The sequence below is a fragment of the Molossus molossus genome, unplaced genomic scaffold (genome assembly GCF_014108415.1).
Source record: "Molossus molossus isolate mMolMol1 unplaced genomic scaffold, mMolMol1.p scaffold_m16_p_10, whole genome shotgun sequence".
Lineage (NCBI taxonomy): Eukaryota > Metazoa > Chordata > Mammalia > Chiroptera > Molossidae > Molossus > Molossus molossus.
In genome coordinates this window covers 52439638-52463824 of record NW_023425345.1, presented here as the reverse complement: position 1 = coordinate 52463824, position 24187 = coordinate 52439638, and the positions used below count along the sequence as shown (strand labels likewise).

The 24187-nt window shown below is 35.4% G+C and overlaps 1 pseudogene; it reads right to left on the bottom strand.

Moving 5' to 3' along the window:
* Positions 1-1513: 1513 nt before the first annotated feature.
* On the bottom strand, positions 1514-21431 carry LOC118623714 (annotated as a pseudogene).
* Positions 21432-24187: the final 2756 nt, after the last annotated feature.

Genomic DNA, 24187 nt, shown 5'->3' with positions numbered 1-24187 from the left:
AAATGGCAGCAGAGTAATAGCTTCTCCCACAAGAGGGAGCAAAACAGTAACCAAAATGTCACATATTATCATTCTAGACATATTCTATAATCGCACAGAATGCTATGTGTTTATGAATGCCGTACACAAAGGCATGAATATCAGGAGCAGTGGATCATAGGGAACCAACAAGGGAAATGGGCAATCATAGCTGTAATTTGAATTTCTTTGATTAATGCAAACCAGGGCTGGGAGTAAGGCAAGGCAAGTGAGGCCGATAGGGTGCAAAAGGAGGAGACACTCATTCTCAGGTGCTGACCCTGTACTTGGGGAACCAGGGAGTGAGTACTTCTTTATGGTGTGCTCCCTAGGTGTCTGGCATGTTTTACCCGAGTACCAGTCTTGGTACAAAGGATAAACACTTGTCTGTGTTTTAATTTACTATTTTTCCTGTTATTTAGTACTGTTGGTTTGCACCCTCAGCAGCTTCCCAGGGGATATCTGAAACTGTCCCCCAACCACAGAGGATAAGGGGAGACAGAAGAAAGAGGCAGACTACTCCATATTGGTGTGTGGAAGGTTTAATAAGCAAGGAACTTACTACCAGGCTTGTCTTGGGGGTCCATGAGATCAGTAGATCTCCACACCTGCCTGCCAGGGTCTTAAGAAGCCTCAACAGAATTCAGTAATATGTACCAACCACACATATGGTCTCAACAACACATTGCTCTCTCAAGACTACATTCTTGAATATGACTCCTACTGTGGTAATGGTGGGCAGTGAAGAACCTTCAATTACCTGGGGTCCAGCTCTTGGGTCAATGGGTAATCGCATCTTTTTGATTACCTTCTCCAACAATTACAAGTTCAAAGTCATCATGCATTTAACTAATGGAGGTTTTATCTTATAACTTTATTTAAATTTTTTTAAATATAAAACTAACATTCATAATTTTTAGTAGTGCATTTTATCTTTAACAGGAGATGTTTCTCGTAGTCATCGTTCTGTAACCTGTCTTAGAGGACCAGAATGGAAAAGCTCTTTTAAAAGTGACCTTATCCAGAGTTCCATGAGCATGTTCCATAAACACTCTAATATTGTGATGTTAGAGTTAAATTTATGTCAATTTTTCTGCGGTAGTGAATCATGATCTTTACTCCCCACCCAAAAAACGCTAAAATTTCATCTTCATTGTAAATTACAGCAGCATTTCTCTTTTCAGTTGGGGTGTTTACTCTCATTTGTCCTATAAAACCCAGTCATCATTTTCTTTTTCTCAGCAGCAAATATTACACTTTAATAAATGCACAGCATTTTCTATTATATTAGCAAATACACAGAGCAATTTAACAATGGATTCAAAGACTGGTTCTTACACCCAAAAACATGTATCACAATTACTTACACAGGTTTTAAACATATTTAAGTCCTGGCCTCACTCTTGGAGAAGGTTGTGACAGGAGTCAGGACCTGGGTATTTTTCCAAAGCTCTCCAGGCAGCTCTGATGTTTCCTCCTGGTTGAGTCATTGATTTCAGGTTGACTGAGGCACTTTGGATTTTTTGAGCTATTGTTTGGGGGTGTAGGGAGCTTTTCTGCAGATTTATTAGCTGTAGTGAAGACCCTGACCTCTGGCTTTTAGGATGTCTGTCTCTGGTCTTTCTTCCCCATAGGAGAGTCTCTCTCCTTCTCCATCTCTTCTTTGTTTCTTGGCTCCTTCCTCGGCCTATACCTGGGGTCTTGGGCTCTGCTGCTTTCGGGGTCTCCAAAGCTGGGAAGACCTGTCCCTTCTTCTCACAAGGTGTGTTGGGACAAGGACTCTTTTTTGGAGACTTCTTTCCTGTGTTGTGTTTTTGTATCTCTACATTTTTTTTTTGGTGGGAGGTTCTCCTGTTGAAGCCAATAGTAGAATTTCTATTCTGGATTCGTGTTGCACTTTATATTGGGTTTCTAATCTGTGGGTCTCTTTCTTCTCAGGTTTAATGGTTTCTCTTCTGGGGTCCAGGGTCCTTCACTGGAAGACTACTAGTTTTAGGGGTCACCTCTTCTGTAGTTAGGGCTCATGTAGTCTTTCTAGCCTGTTTAAAAAGTCTTCTCTTTTCTTCTCCTTTTGTTTTTTATCATATTCTTTTCTGTTTTTGTGTTTTCTTTGTTTCTTTATTCTTCTGACTAGGAGTGCGTCCTCCTTTGGCTTCATCCTGACCATTGACAAATGAAGAAAAGACAGGAAGGGCAACTGATCTCTCAGTTTTCATGTACAAGAGTTTCAGCTCTCCCACTTCTAGGCAAGTTCTGCAAAAGCCTTCTCCTGACAGCAGCAATGTTTTCGATGATGTGCTGAACGATTCCAGTGCGACCGATGCATGTAGTGCTGCAAGAACCACTTTTAGAGATGTTTAAGACAGTTCTGCTTATCGATTCGTTGCTCTCTGGAGAGATGCTTGGCTTGAAGGTTTACAGATACCGGAGTTTTCTTTCTCTTACAGAAATGTCTCCTGAGGTGTGAGGGTAAGAACCGCTCGATCCTTGCATCAGTAAGGAAGAAATCGAAGCTACCCAGAAGGTAGAACTTGGCCTCATAGAATCTATACCTTTTTTTTTTTTTTTTAAGTTCAGAGGAGAAATAATATGAGAAATGGTTTTAATTACATGCTTATTCAAAAGCTTCTTATAAAAATGTTCCTTCTTTCCAGGAGTTACTTTGGGTTCATCCTTAGTAAATAAACAGATACCTACTAAATCTGATCAAATACCATGAGGCAAGGATAATCTGACCCTTGGTTCTTTAGTTGGAATTTTCCATAAAACCGTCGTTTAAAAAATAAAAAAAAAATCAGTCTTATTCAAAAGCAATCCATTCTTGTCTCTCCTACACCTGGAATGTGCCAACGGAGATTCCACTGCCTTTCTGATCTGCCCTTTATCCAGCTGTTTCAGTGCAGCCGAAGTCGCCGAGGTCGGGGTGAGGTCGGGCCGAGGTCGGGGTGAGGTCGGGCCGAGGTCGGAGTGAGGTGGGGCGAGGTCGGGGCGAGGTCGGGGCGAGGTCGGGGCGAGGTCGGGGCCGAGGTCGCATGTGGGGTCTAAGTCGAGTCGTCCTCTTCTGTCTCACACTGCGTGTGGAACCTAACTCAGTCATTATTTTTAAATGCACGAAAACTCTGCTGCGTATGATGTCTGAAATTTTGTCGCCTACATTTTCTTCTAGGATTTTTATGGATTCATGAGTCACATTTAAACACGAATGTGACCTTCATTATTAATTGTTTTCCGGCAGTAAGAATGAAAACAGTTTCATTTCTTGAATTAGTTCTATATCATTAAGCTTTATAGAAAAGAGATTTACGTAAATTTTTCAGTGCACTTAAAATTTGTATTTATGACGTAAATATAAAGAAAACACCAATGAAAATAATTTATCTCTGCTCTGACATATCAACTTATTTTTAAATCCATTTTCCCCTAGTCATGGGCCACTGGCACACACTAAATCTTGCTAGAGAGATACTTAATTATTTTTCATTTAAATTCTAAAACTTTCTCTGTATATTACGCACTATGCACCTCACCTCGACACACATCCTCATCTCATTTTACATCCTGTTTTTAAAGGCTTTTACTTTAGAAAACTTTAATCACATGCAAATGTAGAAAGAATGTTACAGTAAACCCTTTATACCCAACTTTGACAACTATCAATCGCCTAATCAATTCTAAATCAGAAACGATTTTGCAGAGACTTATTTCATCTCTTCAAACTGCACTAGATTATAAGATCAGATCTCTAATTTGCAACCTAAGTTTTTAAACCACATCACAGTTCCATGAGAGACTTATATTAGGTTCTTGGTACATCAGGAGGTAGCCTTGGAAGGATACTTTTCATGGACCAGAAGTGACAACAGAGACAGGAATGAACCAAACATCTTTGAGTTGCCCGGGAGGTAGACTGAACAAGAAATTCCAGACTCTTATATACTTTTAATTGGATGTAAAAGCAAATTAGAAAAGATTGAAAATTATCCAAATTGTTTAAAAATAACAGTGCCTCAAGAATAATCAATTAATAGTGATTTGTTTTTCTTTTTCAATTACTTCAATCATTGTTTTAAAAAAAAAAAGTAATTTTGAAAAATAATACATCTGGAGAAAATAATAAAAATCTAAAATGTGTTTTGTTATCTGAGAACTGGAGAAAGGAGCTATTGACCGCTGTGTTCATTAAGTTTCAGAGAAGAAAATCGAAATTAGCAAATCCTTAACAAGCCACTTTGGCAGGAAGCTAATTTTTGATTAAATAACATGATTATAGAGTGAGGGAGTTTAATTCATAGGGAGATATTGGATGACATCCAAATGTATTATTTATTACTAAGAATTAAAGAACTATTTACAATAGTATAAAATGATATTTTAAACAGCATAAAAATAGCAACTTAATCCCAGCCGGTGTGTCTCAGTGGTTGAATGTCGACCTATGCACCAAGAGGTCGCCGGTTTGATTCCCAGTCAGGGCACATGCCCAGGTTGTGGGCCAAATCCCCAGTAGGGGACATGCAGGAGGCGGCCAACTGATGTTCTCTCTCATCAATGTTTCTGTCTCTCTCTCCCTCTTCCTTCCTCTCTTTCTAAAAATCAATAAAGAAAAAAAATTAAAATAGCAACTTAAAAATTTGTAGCAACTAGTGATCTGTGATTGATACTTAAATATTAAATATCAGCATGGGGTTGGTAATGTAATTCATACTAATGTATTTTTAAACTTTTGTTTCACATGTGGCAAAAATTTTCCATTGCTGATTTGAATGTACACATAACATGAAGCCCACACTCCAGAGAGAGAAAATTGATAACAGTGAAAATTGGACAAGTTATTTAAAGATTGAGATGTTAACTTCAACTTTTTCTTTAAATGCTTATATCTTTGGGACTCAAAATCTTTTATGTAAAAAGTATTGGGCTAAACTAAGAAAAATAGATGATTAAACTAAAATTTTAAATAAGAGCCTAGCGGGTGTGGCACAGAGGTTGAGCATTGACCCATGCAACAAGAGGTCGCCCGTTTGATTCCTGGTCAGGGTACATGTCCAGGTTGTGAGCCAAATCCACAGTGAGGGGCATGCAGGAGGCGGCCAATTGATGTTCTCTCTCATCAATGTTCCTATCTCTGTCTCTCTTTCTCTCTCTCCCTTCCTCTCTAAATAAAAAATATTAAAATAAGATTATCTAATATACACAGTATGAAAAGATAGTTAAATTTATATGGTAGTTCAGTTTAAGCCTCTATTTCAAAATGGAGTGTATAGAAAAGCTCCATGGTGACAAAGGTATTACCACCCTGTCTTGAATTGATGACATTCAGAAGGGAGTGTGAAGGTGGGCAGTTATATGCTCTATGATAATGTTACTATATGACATCACCCAAACAAGCATTATTCCAAAGAATATAAATGAAAATATATACTCAACATAAGCATTCTAGCATATTTTATTAATTATTAAATCTATATTAACACTTCTTACTATACATTTTATTATAAATCCAATTAGTATTCTCCATGTGGAAACAATCACTACATAATGAGTCCAATTATTGAAATTTTGGGAAACAATTGTGACTAGCCTGCATTATTTGATATATTTGGGGACAAGGCCTGCTTCATTACAGATGCTGAGTAGGAAATAGATCAATGGTTCTCAAAGTACAGTCACTGGTTCAGCAATCTGGGAACATCTTTAATGTTGATATTTTTGGATCTTACCCCCGTACCTAATAAATCAGAAATTCTGGAAATAGAGCTAGGTTATCTATGCTTTACCAAGTTTCCCAGGTCATTCTGAGGCCCACCAAAGTTTGATAACCACTGCTCTAGATATTTTGTGTAAGAATAAATTAAATACAGGCTAGGTACTTACAGAATCATGGAGAAGGCTATAGGAGCAAGCGCTGAACTGGGCCTCCAGAAATAAAGGACAGAAGTGACCCACTAGGGAGCTACCACCTCAGAGTCTACTACCGGAACGACGGATTTCAAGGACATATGCTGCAACCACAGAGGGTGTCGGGATGCTGGAAATAAGAAGCCACCATACTGCTGCTGCACATGTGCCTCTCAGAACCAGAGCTGGAGAATGGAGTCTGGGAGCAGATTCAGAAGCACCTCCCGTCTCCACGACTTTATTTCTCACCGAATAATAAGCAAAGGGAATAGAAAGATGGCTTCTGCCTCCCAAATCTCACACAAGTGCACATGATTAATAAATCCCACTGTTTAACCAGAAACATAGCTACACCGGTAAAACTTAATGCTAGCATTGGCATCCAAAGGGCAACACAGTCAAATCACTACTTGGACATTATCCATAGTGTCCTGAAGTATGGAACTAGAATTATCATTTCCTATAATTACTATATTGAAGCATAATAAAAGAAATACTGAGAAAACAAAGGTTTAGGAGCAATTGAAATATTTTAAACAGATCACTATTAATTTGTCACATGTAATTATCATTCTTTAAGAATCTATACACTTGCATATTCATTAGCTAAACTGAGAAAGTATAACAATGCCCGGCTATACTTTAGGAAAACACACCTAAGCAATTTATATAAAGATGACAGATAGACAGCTGATAGATAGATAGATAGATAGATAGATAGATAGATAGATAGATGATAGATAGATGATAGATAGATAGATAGATGATAGATGATAGATAGATAGATAGATAGATAGATAGATAGATAGATAGATAGATGATAGATGATTGATAGATGATTGATAGATAGATAGATAGCAATAACTTAAATATGTATATTATAATGCTTTACACCTTATACACTATAATTGAGGTAGGTAGAGTATATGTTCATTTTCATATGAGTAAACTAAGTTTCAAAATTATAAAATATTACAGTTCATAGCTGAACAATAAGTAAAAGAATACATGCATGTTTTCTAATTCTTAAGCTAATGATTATTCTAACACACTTTAATGCTCTGCCTATACGTTCTCTGAGAATTTTTACAACAGCAACAGAGCAGGATAGAAGAAAGTGAGCACTGAGCCTAGACAGGAAAATGGGTGAGTGCAGAGCAAACAGGAACAAAGCAGTGGCCTAGAGAGAAGTTTTAAATGACAGATCAAATTCAAATGAAAATATTGCAGAGCTAATATAATTCCAAGTATATTTATGTATTAGTCAAGACAGGCTTGGCTGTGTGCTGAGATAACAACCTTAACACCTCAGTAATTTAAAACAATGAAGGTTTATTTCTTGCTCCATTGAGGGATGCTTGGGGACCCTAGTTTGGTGTATCTTCATTTAGGAATTCAAGCTGATGGAGTAGCCATAACTGTAACATTGCTCATCATCAAAGCAGAGGAAAAGCACATTCTAGAGAGTCTCTTACTGGTATTTAAATGACACACCACAACTGCTCACACCTCACTGACAAGAACAAATCACATGGTCTCACCCAACTACAGTGAAGCTATTACATGCTTGCAAGGTGAAAAGAAAGAATCATTTGCTGAATAGCATTAGTAATTACCACAGTTTTGTCAAAGCCAAATTAATAAAGGTTTATCAAGAACTCAAAATTGAAGGTCAAGGACAGACAATTGAGGTAGATGAAGCAATGTTAATATAAACTTGGATATAAATTTGGTATGTGTGAGTAACCATTTTTCCATCATAGTCATAGAGAAGCAGAAGAAGCCAGCCTACAAAGAAAGAAAAAGTAAGTCAGAAACTCAGAGAAAAGTGACAGTTTATAACTAGGAGTCCTGATGGTTTTCTTAATCTTGCCTCTGGCCATTTGAGAGCACAACTGCCCTTGTGTTTCATTGGGTAACTCAATGTCTACCACTCAATTTCCTAGTTTTTATAAATTCATTCCAGTTGGTTTCTGTTGTTTGCAATCAACAGAATTTTAATTAAGACAATTAATGTTACTCTAGCAAGTAAAATACAACATAAAGTCTAACACGATATAGTACTGAAATAGTTTCTCACATTAATGGGCCTTATTTTCTTTTCCCAGCACAAAACATACTGGTACAGAAAGTGATTTTTAATTTGGAATTCCTATTACAACATTAGAGAAAGGAATATAATGGTATTAAGTAATTTGAATATTTTTCTCAATGTTAACAAAATGAAATCCTACTCATCTAAATAAATACCAATGAAAATAAATTGTCAGTCTTTTAGTGTTTTGCCATCACAGAAACAAACAAAAACACTGTAACAGATTTTTTAAGAACTGAGAAACTGCCAACTGATCAAGCAATCCCATCTAATATTTAAAATATTAAAACAGAATTCACAGCAGCCAAAGAAAAAATTATTAGAATGTATAATGATATTGACATAGAAGATGGAAAGCATGTGAAGTGTTAAACTCAAACAAACAAAAAAATGTTCAAATTAAGAAAGAAGTGTAGTGCCCTTGCCGGTTTGGCTCAGCGGTTATAGTGTCAGCCTGCGGTCCAGAGAGACCTGGGTTCGGTTCCCACTAAGGGCACGTGCCTCCATTGCAGTTTGTCCCCGGCCCTGGTTGGTTCGTGCAGGAAGCAGCCACTTGATATGTCCCTTTCATGTCAATGTTTCTCTCCCTCCCACTCTATCTGAACAAAAAATGGAAAAATGTCCTCAAGTGAGGAAAGAGAGAAAGAGAGAGAGAGAGAGAGAGAGAGAGAGAGAAGAAAGAGAGAGAGAGAGAGAGAGAGAGAGAGAGAAGAAAGAGAGAGAGAGAAAGGAAGGAAGGAAGGAAGGAAGGAAGGAAGGAAGGAAGGAAGGAAGGAAGGAAGGAAGGAAGGAAGGAAGGAAGGAAGGAAGGAAGGAAGGAAGGAAGGAAGGAAGCCCGGCCAGTGTGGCACAGTTGTTGACCATCAACTCATGCACCAAGAGGTCACTGGTTTGATTCCTGATCAGGGCACATGCCCGGGTTGTGGGTCCAATTCTCAGTGGGGGGCATGCAAGAGGCAGCCAATCAACGTTCTCTCTCATAGATGTTTCTATCTCTCTCTCCCTCTCCTCTCCCTTCCTCTGCCTCTAAAAACCAATAAAGGAAAAATATTTTTTTTAAAAGAAAGAAATGTAAATTATGTCTACCAGAGGAAGTAGAATATAAAACAAAAGTTTCTAAAGTTCTTAACATGATTCTTCCAGGAACATTTCATATCAACTACTCACGTCCTTGAGCACAACTATAATACTTCCATACATTCACAAGTTGCAAAGTAAAAATTTTGGTAGATAATCTTTTTTTTTCCTTAACCTTATATGCAAGAAAATAATTTCATTCATATTGTGAAAAAAATTAGACAATCATGGATAGAGGCTGTCAGATAGTCCCAACTGTCAGTTTGGTTTAAACATTTCTGAAAAGATGAAGTAATTTGCCAAGATCTGCCAAATATATGTGAACTACTTTAGTGCATGCTTGAATAAACATGAAACAATATTTGGATATAGTGATTAATGATAAGATTTTTTTTACATATTTGTAAGATTCCATTCTAAAATGTTTCTCTTTGTAGAAGAGTCAATAATGCTTTTTAATATAAAACAAATACTGAAATATGTTTCTTAGAAAATGTAACAAATAACAATGTGATATTAATCACACATAGGGTAAGTTTAATGATCTGTGGTAAAACATATTACCTACCATAAAATTGTGATTTAATAATTATATCTTCCTACATAAGCCTACATATTTTCAGTAGCAAAATATACTTGCCTATACACAGTATTTTTAAATATTTTTTTCTATTTACATCGGATATAAAAGTTGTGATTTTCTTATCATCTATATCACTAGTCTCAAGTAGGTTCAAAAATACTGGCCAGCATAAACAATGACAGAGACCTAGTGGTGAGTGGTTCTCTGAAATGTGGTGGCATTGATTTATTTTTAAAATATTTGAGTGTCTACTGGGTACCAGACGTTTCTCTAAGTGCTTGGGGTTCAGCTGGGACACCCAGGCAAGCTATCTCAGTAAATGCTATTAATTAGTTAGAAAGATAAGTTAAAACAAACAAAAAATATATAACTGCTATGAAGAAATTTAACTCAGGTAAAATGACAGAAATATAATGCGCCAATATTGCTTGTTGGGAATCAAATTGGGTGTTCCAACAACCTCTCCTCATAACCTCAACATTATAATATTCAGTTACCTAGAAACACATTTAGCATGTGTACACAGTAACAACTGTTTTTCATACAAAACCACAGTTTAAAATGTATTTATTAACATTAGCCTGTATTTGTTCCCTCAAAATGGAGCATTTTTTTTATATCCATTTTACAAAATGGAGAAAATGAACCCTAGGGACCTTAGATGGCTGTCCCGGGCCTGTGTGACACAGCTGGGAATTGAACCGAGGTGCACTAAAGAAAATTTTATTGAAATTCTTTGATATGTCAGGTATTTGATGAATATTATAAAACCAAATATGGCATAGCCCTGACTTAAGAGTGTTTTATCTAGGATATGGTTCACTCTTCTTAATCCCTGGGTGGAAGTAATCATGCTTCTTCTAAAATTAGCCTAGGGGAAAAAAAAAAAAAAAAAAAAACCCTTGGAAAACACATGAGCCTGGAAATAAATCAGAGGCTTAGTTTCAGTCATGCTTCCTTCTGGTAAATGATTTACTCATTTCCAGAAGCCATCAGAGATTCCATACAAAAACAATTAGGTTATCTTACTCAAACTTTAACTTTCCCTTTTATAATTTACAAACATCTAAGGTGAGTGAAAACAAACAAACAAAAGAAAATGGGATGAGCTCCAAAGAGAACATTAGCAGAAAGGTCCTTGTTTTCCCCATGCAAGACTAACCTACATTTGAGGGCTAAGGTGTGGCTTCACAGCCCCAGTGGCCATCAACAGGGACAAACAGGGGAAGTGGCTCTTTTTTCCAGTTTAAATGTCATTTGATACAAGTAGCTTCTTGGGCTCTTTGATGTGTTAAAGGCTTTTGGTGGAATGGACTTACTGAGAGGCAGTCCAATAGATTTCCCTAGAGCTACACTAGATAGATTTTCAAAGTGACAAAAAGAGTTGTTAAGTTCCCAGAAGTATCATCTTTTGAATGAGATTCAAATGGGACTGTTTATGTTGGTGCTAAAAGGTCTAATACTGGCTAATACACACAGCAGGACAGAACAATTAGCAAATTTACAAAACTGCTTTCATTGATGCCTTCAATAATATAGGTAAGGTTTGCAATCAAGTCCTTTCTTGCTTCAATGAATTAATGTTCATTAATAAATCCAAAAGTATCTTTTCAAAAGTTAATTTGACTTTATTGTACTTTATATCTTGGGGAAATCTTTAAAATATCACTAGTCAAAACATTACAAATTGCATAAAATCACATTTAACCATTAGAATTAAAATATTAAAAGGGGAATAATTTACTAACTATTCATTTGAATTCTCTATCTTTACTGTCCTCCCAGAATTCTTAATGGTTATGGCCAATTACCCTGGGGAGTAAGCTTCCAGACAGTTTTTTCCACATAGGTCCTTGGTTGTTGGAAGAGGTCATCGAAAGGATGTAACCATCTGTCAACTCTCCAGCTGGACCCAGGCAAACAGAGGCTGTTTACTCCTTCCCTGCCTTTTGAATGTATATTCTGGACACTGTTTGCACAGTAAGAGCTATATTCAAGAACATAGCCTTTAGAAAACAATGTGTTATTGAGACCACATATATGGTACTTATGACTAAACCCAATTAATGCCTCTATGTAAACAGGTGGGTGTGAAGATCTACTCATCTTGTGCCTACCCAAGACAAGCCTGGTATGTAAGTTCCTTGCTTATTAAACCTGCCACCTACCAATATGGAGTGACCTACCTTTCTTTGGTCTCTCCTGGCCCTTTGTGTATGGGGGCCAGTTTCAGATTTCACCTGGGAAATTCTGGGAGTTGTAAACCCGAACCAACACCAGTCAATCAAGGTGCAAGTAAATAAAGACCAGAATAACAATGACGATTAATTTCATAATTCCCTTCAAGGCTCCCATCCAAACCTGGCAGTAGGGTTCCTGGTGTGGAGTCCTGCTCAGAGCAAGTGGCCCGGTATGTGCTATGAAGCTGATATTCTGTACACAGGGAACATTGGTTCTTCAGAAAGTTTAAGCACAAAGCCCATGTGCAAGCATCTGATCCTAAACTCAGGACTGATATTCTCCCAAATTTAAATTCACTGGTTACAGTGCTTGACACATAAAGAGGACACAATGAATGTCTGTTTAATTAAATCAATCAATTTATTTATTTATTTATTTATTTATTTATTTATTTATTTATTTATAAGAAAAAATGGCAGAATTCCAAAAAGTGAGCATAAAAGAGTGTCATATTTTAAAAGCAAGCAAAACAGCAAGAGTCAAGAAAAGATTATGATAACTTCTATTTAATTTGCCTTCAATAAATCAAAATGTTCAATATGCTAAAACTGATAAACTCATAAGACTACAAGGGAGTTTAAGGTTGCATTATTTCTGCTCTATTGTTCTCAGAAAGGTGAATTTCTAAACCTTCCAATGGAATAATTCTCTCATCTTTTCTAGAAAATCTATAGGGACAAATGACTTCACATTCTCCTGAGCATAGCGACCTAAAAATTTCATGAGGGTAAACCTAATGGTGTAAATATAAAAGAGATGACTAATCACTGTGTCATTTTGAAACTTGATTTTTTTTACTTTCTAATAAATCATTTATAAGGACTGTTTCTATTTAATTTTTATGTTTCTCAGGAGAATTGTAAATATAAAAATTAAAATCTAGTTTTTGTAGAAATTTTTGAAAACTCTGGAAATTATAAAAAGACAGCTAAAGTACCTGTATTTCTATCAACCAACATCACAGAATTAAAATTTTTTAATATTTTGGTAATTTTTCCTCTGGACACTTTGAATTCACAAATTTAAGTAAAATTAGGTTATTTACTCTGTGTGTGTGTTGCATCATCCTTTCTTAATTGGACATTACATAATAAACATTTCTCAAGACTTTAAACAATAACCAAACTAAGATTTTTAATAGCTTAGTATCTTAATAAAGATATGTTTTTGAACCTGTGAATGAGATCACATTTGGGAAAAGTTCTTTGAAGACACAGTAAAGGATTTTGAGATGAGATAAAATCCAGTAAAGGATTTTATTCTGGATCAAGGTAGGCCCTGAGTCTAATAATGTGTGTATAAGGGAATAGAAAGTAAAGACTGAGGAATAGTGATGCACCAAGTATTGCCAGGAGCCGCCACAAGTTAGGAAGCATGGAATGGATTCTCCCTGAGCCTTCAGAAGGAACCAATCTTGCCAACACCTTGACTGCAGACTCTTGGCCTCCAGAACTACAAGAGAATAAATTTCAATTGTTTTAAACCACCCACTTGGGGGTAATTTGTTTTACATTGGGTAACTAATACACATGTGAAAAGACTGTAATCTATTTAACAATTCCCAAACACAGAAGAATTTTCTTCTATTTTTTTTTGTTTTGCTTTCATAAATAATGCTAGAATGAACATCTTTCACATGCACTCACTCAATCAACACATTTTAAATACCTAATATATGCCAGATACTCTTCCATATAATTAGAGGAACAAGACATCAGGGAACAAGACAAAGGGAACAAGAGCTTTCAATGGACAACATACATAATAAACACGTTAAATTATAGAGTATGTGTGAGATGTCATGTGCTATGGAGTAAACAACAACAACAAAAAAGGAACAAAATAAGGGAGTTCAGGTTAAAATGGTGGGATTTTCCATTTAAATAGGTTAGCTAGGGAAGGTCTTATTGAGTAGCTGACGCCTGAGAGAAGATGGATGCAGTAAGGGAATTACCAACATATTTACCCAGAAAGGCCTTTCAGGAAAAAGGAAAAGTCAATGTAAAATGCCAGTGTCTAAATATGTCTTTAGGATAAATTCCTAGAAATAGAATTACCAAGTCAAAGTGCATGCACATTTTTAAACCTACTGATAAGTATATGCCTGAAAGATTGCATCCTATTGTACACCACTGGAAATGCATGAGATTAATGACTTCCCCAAATTTTAACACTGTATATCATTGTTTTTAATTGCCAATTTAAAAGGCAAAAACAAAAACAAAAAACCTTCATTGTTCAAATTTGCATTTTCTGGTGAAAATGTATTTTTTTGTGTATTTAGTAATCATTCGTAGTTTTTCTTTTAAGAAATGCTGTACTTTGAAATGTATGCTTTTAAAATATATGTTAAATTGAGAAAGTTTATTCTGTAATCTATAATATTTAACATACAGTACAAATGTTTTTTCCCCTTTGGAGCTTGCCTTTTAAGTTTGATTGCATTTATTTTTACATGCAGGAATACTTTTAAGCTCATGTATTAAAATATATCTATCTCTTTGAAGTAGTGCTCAATTATTTCTTATCTCCAGGAAAAGAAGGATAACCAAGAATATTTTTTCTTGTTGTTTTATAAATCTATTTTCAATTGAGTATATTTTATAAGAATACTTATAACTTTTCATAAAAGATGACTAGAAACTTGAAAGTAGTTGAATTTGCATTTCTTGCAAAATTTAAAGCTCAACAGCTCATCCTGAGCAAAATATTTAAAAAGTGAAAGCATGAAAAATTCAGCAATGATAGTTAAAATATATCACTCTGCATATTTATTTCAAAATTAATTTTGGCTGTACTATAAAGTGCATATATTTGAGAAATACTAGTTTTAAAATAGATGTTAAAATTATTCTAACACATTGTACTTTATAATATTTAATTTTATTTATAATTTATTGTCTTGTGCAAAATATATATAAAATGTATATATGTGTATGTGTGTGAGTGTTTGTGTGTGTGTGTGTGTGTGTGTGTGTATATATATATATATATATATATATATATATATATATATCCAGTAGATAATATATACTGACAACACACAGAACAAAATGTGGAACAAAAATGAAATGGATATATCAAACTCAAAGTAATTGAATTATCTTGATAGAGCATTAAATTTAACACAAGCTTCCTGGCTTAAAAAATATTGGATACAACAAAATCAGGTCTACCCTCTGCTATCACATAACAAGTGGCCCACAGGGCTTTTGTAACCTTTGTTTGATTGAATTACTGCTACTGAGAGGTTCAGTGAAGCATTTTCGACTTCATAGCAGTCTCCATCATTCTGATATTTATAAATATCAAACAGCAGCAGGCTGCAGAGAAAAACTTTCACCAGAATAATACAGCTTTTTCAGAATGTCCAATATAAATTAGCCCATTTCCACTAAATTGTCAACTACCTTTAGCTTTTTATGTTTCTGCTATTTTCTAATTTCTTACACTTTAAAGAAATGAGTACTTCAAAAATGTTTAACAGTCTTATTCTTTCAAAATGTCATCTGTTTATATGTATATACTAGCATTAGAAAACTGTACTCATGTAACAAAAAAGTGACAAAATAATAAACATTTACTAACTATTCTAGGGTCATTTTCTCTGAAATTTTCCTGTATTTGACTTTCAAAAATAAGTCAGAATCACATTTACTATACTCCATACATTATTTCAGTTTTGTTATCTACATTCTATACACAAATATATGTCAAAATTTTTCCTCATTAAAAAAGAAATTAAGATTTTTCTCTAAATTATGGGACTTGTGAAGGACCTATATATTTAGGCAATTTTTATTATGTAGTTATAAACTTTGATCAATAAATATATTTGATGGAATAAATTTTTTGAATTCTTAAATTTATTCTATAAATCAGTAAAAGGATATATTTTTATTTTATTTTATTTTAATTTTTTCAGTGTTTAGTAAGAGTTTTTTTAATGATTTTTAATTCCTCACTACTAAAACAGTGCCTTGTACTCCCTCTGCTGGCTTTAAAGAGTAGTTTAATTTAAAAGATTCACATATTCATATTAATAATAATCTAATATAGAAAAACAGAAGCACTTAGAAACACTTAAAATGTTGCATAATTACTTCAACTATAATAATAACAAGTAAAATAAGCATATTTATTTTTATTTAGAATTAAAAATTACAGTTCAATCTCATAAGAAATGAATATTGAAAGAATATTAACATAGAATCATAGTAATCAAAGCAGTTTTGAGGTAAACACAAGACAATACAAAAAGATCAGTGTAGAGAGTAAATCATCCAAAAGAGTGTATTAGAAATTTAATAAATTACAAATGTGACAATTTACTCAAATGTGGAATAAGGAATTTGATAACAATGCATACTGACATAATTACTCATGTTTCTGGAAGAAAATAAATATACACCACCTCATAGTCTACAAAATTCTAGATGCAATTTTTTAAGACTTTCAGTGTAAATTCTAAACCCATACATACACTAGAATAATACTTTGTAGAATTTCATATCTTAGACGAGAAAGGACTTTCTCAACTTCCTCAATAAAGACAGGAGATTTAGAAGTCATAGGAAAAAAGTAGTCATACTTTTTTAAAAATTATATTTTATTGATTTTCAAAGGCAGTGGAAGGAAGAAGGAGAGAGAGCAAATCAATGTGAGAGCAAAATATCAACTGGCTATCTCCCGCACACCCCCTACTAAGGATCTGGGCCTGTGCCCTGACCAGGAAGCAAACTGGCAATCTTTGGGTGCATGGGAAGATGCCCAACCAACTGAGCCACACAGGCCAAGACAAGGTAGTTATATTTAATTACACATATATTGTTGTAAGAGGACAACACCATAAACGAAGTCAAAGGCAAGTGATTGGAGCCAAATACGGCAGCAGATACTATAGGTAAAAGTATAAAGTTTCTAATGTACAAAATGTTTTTTATATTTTTGTAAGAAAAAGAAAAGGAACCTAATAGAAAGATAGGCAAAGTCTTAGTGCTAAGGAAGTTCACAGAAGAAAAAATCCAGGTAGTCAATAAGCACACAAAAAGCTGCTCATCCTAGCAGTCAAGGAAAATGAAAATGGAAATAAAATACACAGTGAAGAGTTACAAACCATTAATAGAATAGTTATCTTAAACCAAAAGCTAACTGGCAAAAATCAAAAATACAATGCAAGCTGATGCAATCTTGTAAAAAATATTTGGAAATACCTATAAATCACATATATACACACGCGCGCGCACACACACACACACACACACACACAAAACTTTTGATGAAGTAATCCCACTTGGGGAAATTTATCCAATGATATAAGTACCAATGTATCAACATCTAAGGCCATTTAACTATTTCCATTTAATGTAATATATTTGTAATGGCAAAAACCAGGGAACATTTGAAAATCAATCAAGATACCTAGGAATAAACTTAACCAAAAAAATAAAGGACCTATTCACAGAAAACTACAGGTCTTTGAAAAAAGAAAAGAGGAAGATATAAAAAAGTGGAAGCACATACCTTGTTCATGGATTGGAAGAATTAACATCATTAAAATGTCCATACTACCCAAAGCAATCTATAGATTCAATGCAATCCCCATCAACATACCAAAAACATACTTCACAGAACTAGAACAAATTCTTTAAAAGTTTATATGGAACCAAAAAAGACCTCGAATAGCCACAGCAATCCTGAAAAAGAAGAACAAAGTTAGAGGGATCACATTACCAGATTTCAGGTTATACTACAAAGCCACTGTAATCAAAACAGCCTGATACTGGCACAAGAACAAGCATATAGACTAGTGGAACAGAACAGAAAACCCAGAAATGGACCCAAGACAATATGCTCAATTAATATTTGACAAAGGTAGCAAGAGCATACAGGGGAGTAAAGACAGCCTCTTTAATAAATGGTGTTGGGAAAATTGGACAGCTACATGCAAAAAACAAAGCTAGAACACCAACTTACATCATACACAAGAATAAACTCAAAATGGATAAAAGACTTAAATGTGACTCATGAATCCATAAAAATCCTAGAAGAAACTGTAGGCAATAAAATTTCACACATCATACGCAGCAGAATTTTTACTGATACATCACCAAAGGCAACAGAAACAAACAAACAAAAAATGAACACATGGGACTACATCAAACTAAAAAGCTTCTGCACAGCAAAAGATACAATCATCAAAACGGAAAGGCAACCCACTGTATAGAAGAGCATAATTGCCGATGATGTATCAGATAAGGGGTTAATTTCCAATATATACAGTGCCCATACAACTCAACAAAAGGAAGACAAAGAGCCCAATTAAAAAATGGGCATAGGAACTAAGTAGACACCTCTCCAAACAGAAAATACAAATGGCTAAGAGACATATGAAGAAATGCTCAACATCACTAATCATCAGAGAGATGCAAATTAAAACAACACTGACGTATCACCTCACACCTGTCAGAATGGCCGCCATCAACAAATCATCAGACAACAAGGGTTGGCGAGGGTGTGGAGAAAAGGGGACTCTAGTACACTGCTGGTGAAAATGCAGACTGGTGCAGCCACTATGGAAAACAATATGGTGTTACCTCAAAAAATTAAAAATTGAACTTCCATTTGACCCAGTGATTCCACTTCTAGGAATATACCCTAAGAAGCCTGAAACACCAATCAGAAAGAATATATGTACACCCATGTTTATAGCAGCACTATTTACAATAGCTAAGATCTGGAAACAGCTCAAGTGTCCATCAGTAGACGAATGGATAAAAAAGCAGTGGTACATATACACAATGGAGTACTATGCAGCTGTAAGAAAGAAAGATCTCTTATCCTTTGAGATGACATGGAGTGACCTGGAAAGTATCATCCTAAGTGAAACAAGCCAAACAGAGAAAGACAAGTATCATATGACCTCACTTATTTGTGGAATATAATGAACATAACAGTCTGAGGAATGGGGTAGTCTCAGAGACATGCAAGTGGGGGACAGACTGACAATCCCCAAAAGAGGGGGGGGATGGGGGAGAGATAAACCACAGAACTTCTATGCATGTATGCATGAACAGTGGACATGGACAACAAAGCTGGGGACAGGGCGGGGAGGGAGGGGGAAGAGGGAATCAGTGGGAGGAAAAGGAGAAACATCTGTAACAAAAATTAATTAATTTTAAAAAAAGAAAATCAAAGATAAAATATACGAATATATTTTGGTATAATTCTATTATGCAATGATGTAAAGGAGTATCTTTTCTTTAAATATTTTTCCTTTACATCATTGCATAACTATAGATAACTATATATATTGATCAGAAAAATATATGCATTGATCATGATGAATCATTTAGATGAATTTAAGAAATGCAGCCAGGCTGGTGTGGCTCAGTGGTTGAGCATCGACCCATGCACCAAGAGGTCACTGGTTTGATTCCTGGTCAGGGCACATGCCAGGGTTGCTGGCTCAATCCCTAGTGAGGGACATGCAGGAGGCAGCCAATTGATGTTTCTCACTCATCTATGTTTCTATCTCTCCTTCTCCCTTCCTCAAATCTCTCTAAAAATTAATAAAAACATATTTTAAAAAAGAAGAAATGCAATAACAATAGGCATTTATATATGGTTTTTTATGTTTATGTGGTAGGAGAGGAACTAGGCCTTCCCAAGGGTTAGGAATATAGAGGAAAGAAAAATTTTAACTTTTGATGTATACATCTTTGAAATGTTATTAGTTAAAATAAATAACAATATGTCTATAATTGTATATTTTAATAACAAATAAATTTGAAACAAAAAGTATTCATGTCTCTCTTCCAGGACACAAAGTATATTCTGTACATATTTAAGTCATAGACTCTATGTTAATTCCTCTTTGTCCCCCCTCCCCAAAAGGTCAGAGAAGTCCTAACCACCCAGCAGTGTATGTCCATGAAATCTGGGTGGAGAGAGGTGACAAGAATCAGGGGAATTTCTGATTGGAATAGGGAACAATGGCTTTACTATCTATCTACATGTCTTTCTTTTTTCCCCCCATTTTCATTTCCCTTGTTTTCCTCTCCCATGGCCTTTCTTTCTGTAATATGTATTTTCCTTTCTTTTATCCTTTCTTACCTTTTTCCACTTCCTGAAGTCTTTCTCTTTTTGCTTCTTCCTTCTAACCCAATCTCTCTGAAACTTACACAGACCTTCTGCGATGTACACAAACCCTCTGCGATTTACACAGATCCTCTTCTTTTTCTTCTAATTCATTCAGAAATAACCAACTTTAGAACAGTCTACTTTCAATTTTATTTTCTTAAAAATAGGTTGCCATAACATATTTTTATTATTAAAATTATGTTTTCCAACTTAGAGTTCTTAATTCTTAGAAACTTTAATTTTTAGTGACAACTAAAATTAATACATTTCATAACTTTCAGAAACAGGTTTTTTCCATTGGCCCTTTGAGTTTTACTATCTGGGAGGAGAGTGAGATTTTTTTCTCCTCTTTGAACCATCAGTTTAGATTCTTTCTGAGCAGAATTCTTATGATGTAACATGAAAGCTTGCACATAGATTTTATCCCATTTACCAGACCTTTGGCAAAACAATTCTACTTAGTCATTGGTTTATACCTGTAAGTGACTATTCAAATAAAAAGCAACCTAGCCCTGGCCGGTTTGGCTCAGCGGTTGGAGCGTCGGCCTGCGGTACAGAAAGACCTGGGTTCGGTTCCCGCTAAGGGTACGTACCTCGGTTGCAGTTTGTCCCCGGCTCTGGTTGGTCGGGCGGGTGGCAGCCACTCGATGTGTCCCTTCACATCGATGTTTCTCTCTCTCTCTCTCTCTTCCTCTCTCTCCCTCCCGCTCTATCTGAACAAAAAATGGAAAAATGTCCTCGGGTGAGGATAAAAAAAAAAAAACCTAATGACTCTCTGATGGAACCAAGACCAAGCTGCCCATTTCAAAACAGAAACAAAAACAACATCTAAAGCAAAGACAAAATTCAAACAAATAAGTACTCTCACACTAAATCCTCTAAAAGGAGGGACTGGGATGTTCACCTTAGAATCTTAAAGATCAAACTAAGTCCCCAAAGAATAAGAAAGCAAGCAAGGAACCACTGTAGCCAGTTCCATTTCAGATGGGCAAGAGCTTTCAGAGAGTTCCTGTGGAAGAACAGGGATTAGAGTCATGGAGTCTTATCCTCTGCCAGAACAGTACCACAGATGACTTGTTGGTGAGTTCCAGATGGCTAAAAAGCCCAGATAGCAGTGATAAAGGACTTCCAGTGTATATACCAGTTTCGATTTATCCAATTAGACTTGAAGATCATCAACTTCCCAAAAAAAAAAAGAAAACATTTTTCTTTCACCAGCTAAGCATTTATGATGCCTTGAGAGGGAGAGCAAGTAGTCCCCAAAATAAAGAACTCTCAGCAGCTGCTGGGAAATTTCTGCCATCTCTGCCATAGGGTCAACCTGACACAAGTAGCTGGGTTCCCAGACTGGGCCCTCTGGATCTTACCAGGATCCATGTTGTTCCAGCAGAGTCACCAAAAACTGCAACTAAAACCCAGGTTTGGCTACTTGCCTCAAAGAAAGCCAAACTCATGATACAAGTGCTGGTGAAAAAGGAAAGAGGTTTATTCAAGTGTCAGCAACATGACAAGATGGGGGACTCTTATCCCTAAGTCTATCTCCCCACTTCAGTGCAGGCAGAGGTTTTTATAAGGAGGCAGAAGGAAAGCAGAACAAAGAAATAAATGGAAGCGGGAGTGAAAAGTTCTCTAGATGCAGGCCAGTAGAGTCTATTCTGATAATGACCTTGAGACTGGTCAAGCAATGGTCTGTGTGAATCCTCCTGGGTTTTGTTTGAAGATCAGCAAATCTCCTGGAGCTGGAATGCCTGAAAGTCTGAGTCTGTATCTACTGAAGTTAGTTCCTAGGATTCTTATGCAAACATACCATTTATCTATAAGCTACATATTAGTCAGAGTCAGCATTTACAGAAACAATGTCAAAAGAATGGTGAGGTGAATTATAATTTCCCACTGTTACACTAGCAGGTAATTCTCATATGTATTTCATGTTTCTGGGCATATTGCACGCAGAGAAATTAACTGCTCTTTTGTTTCAGACGATGTTTTTGTACGTGTGTTTGTATAGTGAACAGCCTTGAAAAAGCCAAGAACATGTTTGTTTCCTATCTAGTATAATAATGATGATGTCTCTGTCTGAAGCAAAGGTCAGCAGATTTGCTTACAGCCCATTATAGAAGATTCAGATTCCCTAAGCTTAGGGTTCCTCAAATGTGATTTAAAAAAAAAAAAAAAAAAAACAGCATGCATAGAAACTACCTGGCCCTCATTGATTACCCTGTGAGAACTAGGGTTCAGGCAACTAGTGCAAGTATAGAATACTCTGGCTAAGGCTATTGCTGTAAGTAATAAACTGGCCTTGGTGTCAGAGTCAGGAGTCTTGTGTCTTATTCTTATAGCTGATTCCACAATTATAGAAGGCTAACTTGTTAGCTTACAAGTCGGGTGAAATCTCAGAGCTGAGTTCTTGACAGAGGGTTCTAGTTTCACTTGGTATTGTCTGTTTTCTATTTTAGCCATTCTAGTAGCTGTGACTTTAATTTGAATTTCCTTAATGACTAATTGTACTGGGAATTTTTTATGTGCCTATTGTCATAGATATATCTTCTTTGGTGATGCGTCTATTTAAATTCTTGCCCCATTTTTAATCAGATTGTTATTGTTGAATTACAATGTGTATACATATATACATATATATTTTTGTTTGTTTTTGAACACAAGTTCTTTATCAGATATATAGTCTGAAAATACTTTCTCCAGGTCTGTAGCTTGTGTTTTCATTTTCTTAATGATGTCTTTCAATGAGAGCAATTTTTAATTATGATGAAGTAGAATTTATCAGTGTTTTCTTTTTTGGATCATACTTTTGTCATATCTCAGTAAACTCTTCCAAAGCCAAGATAACAAAGATTCTCCTGTTTTCCTCTAGAAGTTTTATTGTGTCAGCTTTTACATTTAGGTCCACAGGTTATTTCAAGTTTTACACAAGTCAAGGTTTTCTTTTCTCTCTTTCTTTCTTTCTTCCTTTCTTTCTTTCTTCCTTTCTTTCTTTCTTTCCTTCCTTCCTCCCTTCTTTCCTTCTTTCTTTCATTTTTATTTCTTTTTTCTCTTCTTTTCTTCTTTTTTTGGATTATTCTATTGGTCTAGCACTATTTATTAAAAAAATAATGCTTTCAACATTAAATGATCTTGTCATCTATTCAAAAAACATTGATCACTTTTGAGTTTACTTCTGAAGTCTACACTTTCCATTCATCTTTGTGTCTATTCTTATGCTGTTTGCATTATCAGTAAATAGGAACCTGGTTTTATGGTCTTACTATTGGTGATCTTTCCTCAGTCTAATATTTTGGTTGCTCTAATAGACTATTTCCATTTTTATCATCAACTTGTAATTTCTTCTTTCCTTTTTTGTTTTCTTGAAGGTTCTACTACTATACACTACATGCAAAAAAATTGAGTCAGTCTCAGAGACTCATTGATAGGACTATACCAGGTAACTCACGATTACAGGCTTTGGAGTTTAAGCAGACATTGCTCAGATGACTTTCAAGCAGTCCAGAGGACTGAATTATGGTTTCCAGGAATGATTTTATCCAGAAGCAGAGGATTTCAAGAAAGCAGATCCAAAATAAAAGAAATGAATTGTATAGAATAAAATAAATTAATGAGTCATATTTAACTGTGGTTATTTCTTTTGGCATACTGTTAGTATTAGTTCTAGAAATCTGCTTCTGATGTTTTATGAGGAAGCTTTCTCCTTTCTTATTAACCATCTGTCTCTAACCTAGCAACGATGAGAGGGTAATCAGTTTGTGAGTTTCAGTGTAGTCATTGAAATGCTTTTATATGCAGAAAAGATTTGTTCTTCTTTTTCTGAAAGTCTTATATTTGAGGTAATTGTTGGTGGGAATGGAGAAAACACAAAAGTTCTCAGTTTCTTTCATGCTGCTCAAATGTTCTTTTTTCATGATATAAACTTCAACTCCTTCCCATCAACACTTTCTTATAAGCGTAAGAGAACTAAGGGGCTTGAGAAGTGAGATGTATTAGAACTCTGAAAATCTTCACAACTGGTACTTGGACTTGGTTGTCACCCATATCTTCCCTCCGGCCAGAGGAAATGAGGAACTTCTTTAAGACTTCTCTTTAATCTTTCTGATCATCTATGCCAGATATTTTTAGTTTTCAAT